The sequence below is a fragment of the Mercenaria mercenaria genome, chromosome 19 (assembly GCF_021730395.1).
Source record: "Mercenaria mercenaria strain notata chromosome 19, MADL_Memer_1, whole genome shotgun sequence".
Taxonomy (NCBI): domain Eukaryota; kingdom Metazoa; phylum Mollusca; class Bivalvia; order Venerida; family Veneridae; genus Mercenaria; species Mercenaria mercenaria.
This window is the reverse complement of record NC_069379.1, coordinates 20,305,665-20,317,382: the sequence shown is the minus strand read 5'-3', so window position 1 is coordinate 20,317,382 and position 11,718 is coordinate 20,305,665. Positions and strand designations below refer to the sequence as shown.

Below are 11,718 nucleotides of genomic sequence, written 5' to 3'. Positions count from 1 at the left end.
TGTAGACTTAGTTTGTTATATAAGTAAAGGAGAAAACCCGAAAATTATCCATTCTTTCACATAATGGATAGTTTGAGGCTTTTCTCTGACTTAAAATATGGTCCTCACGAAAAAGTCAAGATTGTCATGATATTGTATAATTTCTCTAATATTGTCCTCTTCAGGGCAAATACAATTCACTGATTTGTGTCTCTACTAAGCTAAAAACAAGTCAAACGGAGTTAAAATTAAATTGCATCTAAAGATTTATTGCAATTAAAATATTTTAAAACATAAATGATATTCAGTGCTGATTCATGGGAAAGTTTGAAATAGGTCTCGTTTTGCATGTTTTGAGATACATTTACAACAGTAAAATTTAACTTGGCCTTATAATATGTACATGAATAGCTTTCCACGTTTTTTTCGTGCTGAATTTGCAATTTTATTTTACATCGAGTAATTTGATTCAAAGACGTGTCCAAGTGAAGACATTCAAAAATGTATGTATATATTTTTCAAATATTACTCTGCATTTTTATCAAACAATGAAACAGACATGAAAAGAAAATTTCGTTTTTACCATAAAATCGTTTTCATTTTGTAAGTTATGAAAATAAAACTTAATTCATTTTTTTTTCATTTCTGGTTTTTAGCTCACCTGAGCCAAAGGCTCAATGTGAGCTTTTGTAACCGCTTGATGTCCGTCCTCTGATGTTCGTCGTGCGTCGTCCGTCAACATTTTCTAAAAACATCTCCCAAAAACATCTTTTTCAAAACTACTGGGCAGATTTACATCATACTTCACAGGAATTGTTCTTGGGTGGTACCCTTTCAAAATTGCCCAAAGAAATAAAATCCATTCAGAACTGTGGTTGCAATAGTAACCGAAAGGAAAATCTTCAAAAATTCCTCTTCGCAGAAACTGTTAGCTGGTAAGTCGGATTTCAAAAACTATTTTGTAAAAATTATCTGACCCTCAACCAAAATTGCTTAAGGCATCGCCTACAGTGGCAGCCATTCGACTCAAAATTTTACATGCAAATTTTCATAAAAATAAAAGATGACTAAGTGGTAACTATAAAGTCAATAAATTTGTCATAATTATGTTTTAAATATCAACGTGAACATATGCAAGTAGAAGGATGTGCATTTCACTACCTGTATTATGCCTTTATTCGATATTTTTTATGACAAAATTTTGCAATTTTATCTGCAGTCAAACTCGATATATATTCAATACATTTCAAAGATAATTACAGCCAATTGTAAAGCAGACCGTGAAAAATAAAGTCTTCAGAAATTATTTTGAAATTTTACCCGATTACTGAATTATACACAAAAATCCCAACACCATCAATTTATCCAATTTGTGTTATCTGTTCACACATAATTTACATGTATATAAACAGGTAATATTATAGGATTATGTATAGGTTTACCTGGCTACCTGTGGTCATTAATGCATGTACAAACAACATTTTAAATTAAATTTACATGGGGTTGTCTTTTTGTGTCTAATGCAATAACCAGGAACAATTTCGACAAAAATCCGTAGGAGTTTGCAGTATACATATTGTACTATGAAATTAACTAAATTTTGTCTTTTTAATATCTTTTATATTGGAGTTATACTGCACATAAAATTTCAATATTTTGAGGTAAATTTTCGGTCTAAACGAGTCTCAAATATTTTACAAGCGGCATATGTACTATAAATCATCATATGCTTCTTATGTTGATGATAATTTGACGAGCTGTTAAGGCTTTAGTGCAATTTTCAGGAGAAAAATACTCGGCCTGAAAATATGAACTGATACTGAGTTGTGACTGTGGCGATGCCTTAAACCGATCTATTTTGTTAAAAATCATGGCTGCCTGGGGCGGGGGATTTTCCCCTACATGACTATATTGTAAATTTCAAAAATCTTTTTCTCCAAACCTATTGGGCAGATTTACACCAAACTTTTCAGAAATGATCTTTTCAAAATTTGCCAAAAGATTAAGATATATTCAGAACTGTAGTTGCCATGGCAACCGATAAGAAAATTTTCATACATCTTCTTATTAGAAACAGTTAGCCGTATTTCAAAAAGAAAAATGTAGAAATGATTCCTAGGTGACTTTCTACCATTTTTTAAGGTACTTCCGCAAATTGAAATATGAAATTCATGTGAAAAATCAGAATCCTCAAAACAGCTTTCGAAATGCAAGGACACAAAAAATATATGATAAAAGTTGAAAAGATATATCTGTAGGTAAACTTGCGAGCATGAAAGCTACGCTGAACCCTACCCCCACAGTGCTTTGGAAGAAAATGAGTGAACATTTTTGGTGCAAAGTTTTGGTATCGCATGCAACCTAAATTGCTATAGAATATTTATTTTCAAATCAAAGAAATGCCAAAATAGTGCACACGAGCGTTACTTTTTCAAGAAAATGTCGTTAAGGTACTTCCGCAAATTGAAATATGAAATTCATGTGAAAAATCAGAATCCTCAAAACAGCTTTCGAAATGCAAGGACACAAAAAATATATGATAAAAGTTGAAAAGATATGTCTGTAGGTAAACTTGCGAGCATAAAAGCTACGCTGAACCCTATCTCCAAAGTGCTTTTGGTTTGGAAGAAAATGAGTGAACATTTTTGGTGCAAAATTTTGGTATCGTATGAAACCTAAATTGCTATAGAATATTTATTTTCAAATCAAAGAAATGCCGAAATAGTGCACACGAGCGTTACTTTTTCAAGAAAATGTTAAATATTCTAATGCGCAAAACACGTGCACAGCTTTTCTAAAACATTTCGCCGCCATGTTTATTTCAAGAAATTAAATATATGATTGTTCTTTTACCTCAGATTTTCTTACTGAAATATATATGCCTGCTTATTCATGGTTAGAGATATCTATTTAGTATAGTTTTGCACTGTCCGATCTCTTTAATCTGTTACCGATCCTTCACATTTTAAAGAATAAACGCAATGTGTAATGATAGTGTTTCGCTTAACACACCTCTCTTGGACAAGAAAGCCGTTTCACTTAAAATTTGTAAGCATCCGCTGGCAAAATATTAATGAAAGATCAGAACTTTTTCTAAAATAAAGTTTAATTTCAATCATTTTCAAAAACTGGAAATATTGCACATTGTGTTGAATTTATAAATAACGAAAATCCCCCAAATCAACCATTTAGAACTTTTCCGGGAACTATACGTTTCAGCCGTACAACGCATTTCAAGATGACACAAAACTGATTTCTCTTTGTAAACAATGTCAAAGTTCACCTTAGGGACATTGCTGAAAAAGTAAAAGTGCTTACTTGTTTCAGTTTTACGTCCTGTTGAAAACAATCAACATTCAACTTTAAATGCATATATGTTCTATAAGTTTTCCAATAACAAAATACGTCCGATCTTTTCAGTGAGAAATATAACGAAGCATATTTAACTATTTGTTTAGACTTCAACCATGTGAAGGCATGTACTATCAAGGGACTCCCGTGCATTTTGAACCTCGTGGTGAATAAACTTTAAAGTATGGTGTCTCAGTTGAGCCAGTTATTTGTTAATTTCAGAGAACATATATTAAAGAAGTGTTTATGAGATTATGCATGTGTACGAATATTTACTAGTTTACGACAGAAAACAAGCGTGCACTCGGCAAATAGCAAGTCTATCATTTTCAGGTGTATACTGAACACTGAGCCCAAATGTTCGTAATTTTCAGATAAAGAACTCGTTATCCTTGGTTTCGTAGAGAGTCTTAGTACTGGAACGCTGCTTCCGCTGTCAACACCGCAGTAATGTAAAGTCAGTGTCCATTTCTATGCCGGAATTTCAATACACATTTATTATCAGTTTAAATCTATGAAAGTGTGAAAAAATATCATTGTTTAACGAAGAACCAAGATACAGAAAAGTTATTTTTGAGATATTGCTGATTTTAATCATCAGGTTTTCGCGTGAAAAGTTCAACTGATTGCATTTTGTTTGTTTCGTAGTTATCTACAATTGTATACAAATTATATTACCTCCTAATATATTTGGCTGTACATTTTTTCTGCGATTTATTCTCACTGTGTTTTTAAAACCATGCTGCATAAATTCACATATTGTATAAAAAGTCGATAGATCAAAATTGGTTAGTTTACGACGCATGAAACATCTAATAAGGAATCACTATACACATCGAACTTGTCCCGGACCAGTATGCGGAAATACTGTGGCCCAATGTTTCAAGATTGTCTAAAAATATTTGCTTAATCACGATATATATGCAAATTTTTTTAGACAATCATAAAACATTGGGCCGCAGTATTTCCGCATACTGGTCCGATTGTTTTTATAATCTATAAATATACAATCATGTATGTGTGAGAAAGTTGCGTTAAGCAATTTCGGTAGTTATCGCAGAAAATGCCGAAAATTCCATTTCCACCAAATTTTCCGTGAGATAAGCAGCGCGTAAGTACATAAATTCCACTATGATAAATTAAACCTTTCTTATACTTGCACAATCCTTGAAACAAGTTTTGGATCGTTGCCAAATCTTGTTCAAATTAAGTAATAGACTTGTCTTACAGTTTTAGGCAGTTTGGTACACCGTATATAGAAAAATCATTGTCCGCACATTGCACTACTTCTATGTATGCTGAACATAGCAATATTTACAAAATGTATTTTCGTTTTAATACAAGAAGTGGTCAGATTTGAAAACAGATTTTGTAATAAGTTTAGTTCTATTCAGTAAGACATTTCTCCTATGCAGTTATTGAAACTTTGGACTAACTTTGGGGCCTCCGTGGCCGAGTGGTTAGAGTCGTTGACTTCAAACCATTTGCCCTTCATCGATGTGGGTTCGAAACCTCATTTGGGGCGTAGAATTCTTCACGTGAGGAAGCCATCCAGCTGGCTTGCGGAAGGTCGGTGGTTCTACCCAGGTGCCCGCTCGTGATGAAATTGTGCGCGGAGGGGCACCTGGGGTCTTCCTCCACCATTAAAGCTGGAAAGTCGCCATATGACCTAAAATTGTGTCGGTGCGACGTTAAACCCAACAAAATAAATAAAAATAAATTGAACTAACTTTTGCCATTCATGAATTTTTAATAAAGTATTTTGAAAGGATTAATAAATCTAACCAAAAATTTGGAAAAATACAGGTAAAGTATCTGCTTTGTTTATTTCCAAATTCCAGTATTACTTTTTATACAGCTACTTTAAGTTCAGGTCTTGCAAACTGAGCTGTTTTTGTGCTATGGAACAGCTACATTTGAAAGCCTTTGTTCATTATATTTTCACACCGCAAATGAAGGTCACTTTAAATTCAAGATGGCGGAAGTACCTTAAGTCATTCTATTTGTTAAAAAATATGACCGCCAGATGGCGGGGCTTATTTTCCCTATTATTTCTATATTGTGATTTTCAAAACTTTCTTCTCTGAAACCTGAAGGCCTAGAGCTTAGATATTTTGTATGTGGCATTATCTGGTAGACTTTACCAATTTACCAAAATTCTTCAAGTTATGATCCCAGGGTCAATCTTGGTCCCGCCCCGTGAGTTTACATAGAGTTCGTAGAGGAAAAACATAAGAAAAAATATTCTCTGAAACCGAGCGGTACAGAGCTTAGATATATTTCATTATGTATTGTCTAGTAGTCATTTACTAAGATTTTGAAAATCATGACCCAGGATCAATTTAAAGCCCCATCCCGGGGTCACTTAGATTTCTATGCCAATGTACTTAATTATAATTACCCCATGACCCCACGTAATTAGAGGTCATTTGACTTTGACCTGTGGACCTACTTTCTTGTTGAATGTTTAAAGATACAGTCTTGAAACTTGGATGACAATTACGAGCCGCGCCATGAGAAAACCAACATAGTGGCTTTGCGACCAGCATGGATCCAGATAAGCCTGCGCATCCGCGCAGTCTGGTCGGGATCCATGCTGTTCGCTTTCAAAGCCTATTATAATTAGAGAAACCATAAGCGAACAGCTGGGATCCTGACGAGACTGCGCGGATGCGCAGGCTGGTCTGGATCCATGCTGGTCGCAAACGCACTATTTTGGCTTTCTGATGACGCGTCTTATACAGTTTTCCACATCGATCTTAAAACTGACTTTCAGTGACCATGCATGTGCCCTACTGACCAACTTCCTTAGTATTTTAGCATCAGTTTGACATTTGAAACATGTACTCATATTTCTCAGGTGAGCGATCAAGGGTCATCGTGACCCTTTTGCTTTTTATCCTTAGCCTGCTAAATTTCTTAAATGGACCGGTTCATCATTCAATTTGGGCAATAACATTTGTTATTCGAAGGGGTATTCACTGAAAATTTACTGACAATAGCAAACAGTGCAGACAATGATTAACCTGAACGGACGTACAGTCTGATATTGGTCTGCACTGGTCACAAATGCAGAATCACTTGCCGCAAGCAGGCTAAAGGTAAATAACCTTATTGCTTGGTTTGAAAATTCTACAACAGCGTTTTAGTACTTTTCACCTTTCTTCGAAAATCAAATGAAAATATGCATCATTCTAGAGGTCTTCATGGGTAAAAGAAGACAGTTCTTGAGTTCTTGAGACATTTTTTAATCACAATATGTCATAAGAAAATGCACATTTAAAAGGCAATCTTACGAAAATTGCAAAAATATGTTTTACAAAAACATTACAAACGTTTTACTTGTACATTTCATTTTTATCGCTTGTATGAGAAACTCCCTGTATCAAACATAACATAAATTACTATTTTAAATTCATCTGGTGTTTACAAAACAGAGAATAGAATTTTGACAGCAATCTTCGAAAAGTACAAGGAAAACGCATGTAATGGTGTTTTTTTGTTTTTTTTTTGTAAAACAGGTAAAAAGCGGTACCGTTACAATTATCCATATAATGAACAAAGCTACATTGTAACAAAAGATTACGTCACAACCGTGTTTTAACACAAGTGACACTTTAGACAGTTTTGCGCGTAGTAGGGGCCCTCCGTGGCCGAATGGTAAAGGGCGCTGACTGCAAATTACTTGCCCCTCATCGATGTGGGTTCGAGTCTCACACGGGGCGTTGAATTCTTCATGTAAGGAAGCCTTCCAGCTGGCTTACGAAAGGTCAGTGGTTCTACTCAGGTGCCCGCTCTTGACTAAATAATGCACGGATGGTCACCTGGGGTCTTCCTCAACCATTGTCGCCATATGACCTATGATTGTGTTGGTGCGACATTAAACCCAACAAAATAAATAGTTTGCGCGTAGTGACATAGGCCTATGTGTAAACCGTGAACCCAATCCGAACATTTCATTTTCGAGATAAAGGGTGTTCTGTTGGACTTGTCCAAATCCGGTAAAACTAACAGTAGATTTTATAGTTATTGCATTGAAAATTCGTTAGTAAATATAAAGAGGTCAATTATTCATTTATCCAAATCTTCTTAAAATATAAAACAGTAAGGACAATAGAAAAATATTAAATTCCATGTCACTATCATTTTGATACACCTGTGTAATACAATGGAATAACCCACAATATCCGCTGATGTAGCATAACACGGTTTGTTGGCGCGCTTGATGATATGCCAGATGGCGGACATATCCATGCATTTCCGTTACTTTATTGGTAAGTATAAATCTATTTAATTATATTCAATCTAAATCTATCTAATTAAATTTAATCTTTAATGAACCGGTTAATGCAATGTTTGAAGCTTGAATGCTTGTAATAAAACATAGCTTGATTCACCTTTTTAGTAGATTGTATGATTTTTTGTACACAATTTATGTAGATCTATAACCAAAAAGGTACTTTTTAAAGCGTGGATTGGGTTTAATGAATTAAATTTGAGTCCTAGAGTCACAATTGTAGAAAATATACTAATATGACTACTCCCTAGCATAGAGCACATTATGGGTTATATATAAAGTCTGAAAATTTACAGACTTGGCGAATGAAATCTGTTTATATTGCAGTTAAACTCAAAATAAAAGGTGAAAATGAAATGGTTGTAACCAATTAGATCCATGGCACATTAGAATTATACAAAAATGCGAACAAAAAATGTATTAAGGTGATGGAAACTCATGGAATCTGCCCTAGAAGTTTTATCAATGGAAGTTTCTAGCCGTCCGGTAATTAACCGGGCGCATAGCCTGCATACTGGTCCGCTTACCGGACGGCCAGCAAAATCTCGCCGTCCGGTAATCAATTTCTTAATGAATAAGGAATTATTCAATATAACTTTACCTGTTATTTACATGAGATATCAATACTTATATGCAAACAATTTTTTTTTTTGTGAATATATACCAAAGTAAACTTTTCAGCCAATAAAACGAATGTTTGCCGAAATCAATAATTTCGAAACGAATAGAAACAGATGAATATGTTATTGTCATGCTATCGCCATACATGTGCTACGAAATTGATAATGGTTTATCAAGCAGCCCATATCCATCGTATTCAAAGTAATAATTCTCAAACTTGTTTTCCAATATTATAATAATATTATAGTTTTTGTCGAGCCCGCTTTCGGAAGCGAAGACATACTTGTCCAAATAGTTGTTTGGTACGTCCATCCATCCGTGTGTGCATGCGTCTGTCCGGATTTGATTGTCCGGACTATAACTTTAACATGCATAGAGCAATTGTGTTTATATTTAGCATGAATGTTAAGCTTAATGAGACGAAATGTCCTACGTAAACCACAGGTTCCTATCTCAAAAGTCAAGGTCACAGTTGGAGGTCAAATGTCATGTCATATCTTATCCGGCCCATAACTTTGACATGCATTGAGAAATCTTATTTATATTTGGTATGAATGTTTAACTCAATTAGACGGAGTGTCATGTGCAAACCACATGTTGCTATCTCAGAGGTCAAGGTCATAATAAGGGGTTAAATGTAATTTTAGAGCTTGTCAATGCAATACCTTTGATAAGTATGTAGCAGTCTTTTTTATCCTTGGCATAAATGTTCACCTCTATGAAACGGAGTGTCGTGCGCAAACATTGGATCCCTATCTCAAAGATCAAGGTCACAATTGGGGGTCAAAGATCATTTTAGGGCTTGTCTGGGCTGTAACTTTGCTATGAAATCATTTTGTTTCGTATAAATGTTTGCCTCAATGAGTGTTGCGTGCAACTCCCAGACCCTAACCTCAAAAGTTAATGTCTTAACTTTGTGCCGTTTTCTTTGTCTGGGCTGTAACTCAGCCATGTATTGGGAGTTTCATGAATAACTTGGCATAATTGTTTGTCTCAATGAGACAATCTGTCAGACGTATGTACATTAAATGTCAAGGTCAGGTGGTGGGCTCGACATGTTGCCTGTGGGCATCTAGTTATTATAAATATATGCGTTTCTGAGACATAAATGAATAATAATATCCATGGTATCTGAAAGACATTTGGATACTATCTAATGATATGGATCAGCAACCTACGATGCAACTCTAGCATTGTTAAGTACACGCTCTTCTCTTCCCGAAAATAGCTTATCCATTTGATGGGCAAATGAATGTATAAAAAATGAAAAGTATAACATTTATACATCTCTTTAAACACAGGATAAATTCTATTCTAGTACAGATCCTTTACAACAACTCTATTGTTTCATATAACATATGATCATGATACAGTCACTATAATTCATAAAGCAGTTTCCATATCCCTAACTGATACCGTTTCTACACATTTTAGCTCTACTATTCGAAGAATAGTCTAGCTATTTTACTCACCCTGGCGTCGGCGTCGGCGTCGGCGTCAGCGTCGACGTCGGAGTCACACCTTGGTTAAGTTTTTGCATGCAAGTACATACAGCTATCATTTAAAGGCATATAGCTTTGAAACTTTTTATTCTTTTTCTAGGTCAATTACCAATCTCACTGAGTTAAGTTCCATAACTCTGACATGTATTTTGAGCAAATTATGCCCCCTTTGGCACTTAGAAAATTCTGGTTAAAGTTTTACATGCAAGTTACTATAGCACCAAGTCCCATAACTCTATCCTTCATTTTGGCTAAATTATGCCCCTTTTTGGACTTACAAAATTCTGGTTAAACTTTTTTCTTTTTCTAGATCAATTACCAACCTCACTGGGTCAAGTCCTATAACTGGTATTTTGGACAAAATATGCCCCCTTTTGAACTAAGAAAATCCTGGTTAAAATTTTACATGCAAGTACTTACAGCTATTACTTAAAGGCATATAGATTTGAAACTTTCTCCAAAACTAATGCAGATTTTGAATTGAAACTTAACATGTGTCTTCGGGGTTATAAAACTAGTTGACAGTATCAACTCCCATAATTCTGACCTGCATTTAAGCCAAATTATGCCCCCTTTGGACTAAGAAAATCCTGGTTAAAGTTTTGCATGCAAGTACTTACAGCTATTACTTAAAGGCATATAGATTTGAAACTTATTTTTTCATTTTCCATGTCCAAAACTAATGCAGATATTGAACTGAAACTTCACATGTGCCTTCGGGGTTATAAAACTAGTTGATAGCACAGGTCCTATGACTCTGATAAGCATTTTGGTCAAATTATGTCCCCTTTTGAACTTAAATATCTTTTTATATTTAACATTTTGGGTAATATTGTCCTGCTTCTGGGACAATATTTCGAATAGTCGAGCTTGGCTGTCTTACGGACAGCTCTTGTTATCAGCTCAACTGAGCAATGCTCATGCTGAGCTATTGTGATCACGCTGTTCCGTCGTCCGTCGTGCGTGAGTGCGTCCGTCCGTTGTCAACAATTGTGTTTAAAAGACATCTCTTTCAAAACCACAAAGTAGACATTGATAAAACTTTGTATGGACGTTCTATGAATAGTCCTCTACCAAAGTTGTTCAAACGGTTTCGCTTGGCTCCACACAGGGACCGTTAGAGCTAAAAATATAAAACATCTTCAAACAACACCTTTCCCTAAACCATAAGTCTGATTTTGAAATTATTTCACACAAATGGTCCTCTTCATTAAGATTATTCAAATTATACCGATTCTTCCAAAACATGACCGCCAGGGGACGTAGTCTATTTTCTGTATATGTATATGGTGGAAATTAAAAAACAAAAACTTCTTGTGTGAAAGTACTGGCCCGATTAAAAATAAATACACAAATGTTCATTGTATGACTCTTCAAAGATTGTTCAAATAAATCTGATTTGTCAGACATGGCGCCAGAGGGCGTGGTCACTTTTTCATACATGTATATAGTTCAAAATTAAAAAAAAAATTGTGTGAAACTGCTGGCCCGATTTTAAAATATTTTCCAAAATATTGTTCTTTAGTGACCTTCTACAAATCTTTTTCTGATTCGACAAAAAATGCCGTCAGAGGGCATGGTCACTTTTCAACAACAATTTCTCATCTAAAGCCACTGATTTTAGTCAAACTTTACACAAATGATGTCTGGGTATCCCTCTTTTAAAATTGTTCAAATGGTTCTTTTTGTTAAAAAAAGGTTTTCAGCTATCAAAAATTAAAATTTCTTATCTTAAGAGATTTGATATTTGGCATTTGATATAAGGGTTTGACTCTCTACCGTACTTGTCTAAATGATTACCCTAAGATAAAAAAAAAATGGCTACGCCGCTTTGTCTGACATATACTTACTACATGCTTATATGTAAGGAACTTTGAACATTTCTCTGAATCAATAATAGCTACAGCCTTGATATTTGGCGTGTGATATCAGATTTGTAATATCTACCGTGATTGTTCAAATTATTGC

General features: G+C 34.8%; 1 protein-coding gene across 2 annotated transcripts in view; it reads left to right on the top strand.

Moving 5' to 3' along the window:
- Window positions 1-402: 402 nt before the first annotated feature.
- The window catches only part of LOC123542964 (alpha-(1,3)-fucosyltransferase C-like), a 39,978-nt gene continuing 28,662 nt past the window's right edge, over window positions 403-11,718 (top strand). For both annotated transcript variants that reach the window (XR_008368763.1, XM_045329020.2), the window contains exon 1: window positions 403-482. The gene's annotated coding sequence lies outside the window, so the exon portion shown is untranslated. The remainder of the gene's footprint in view (window positions 483-11,718) is intronic.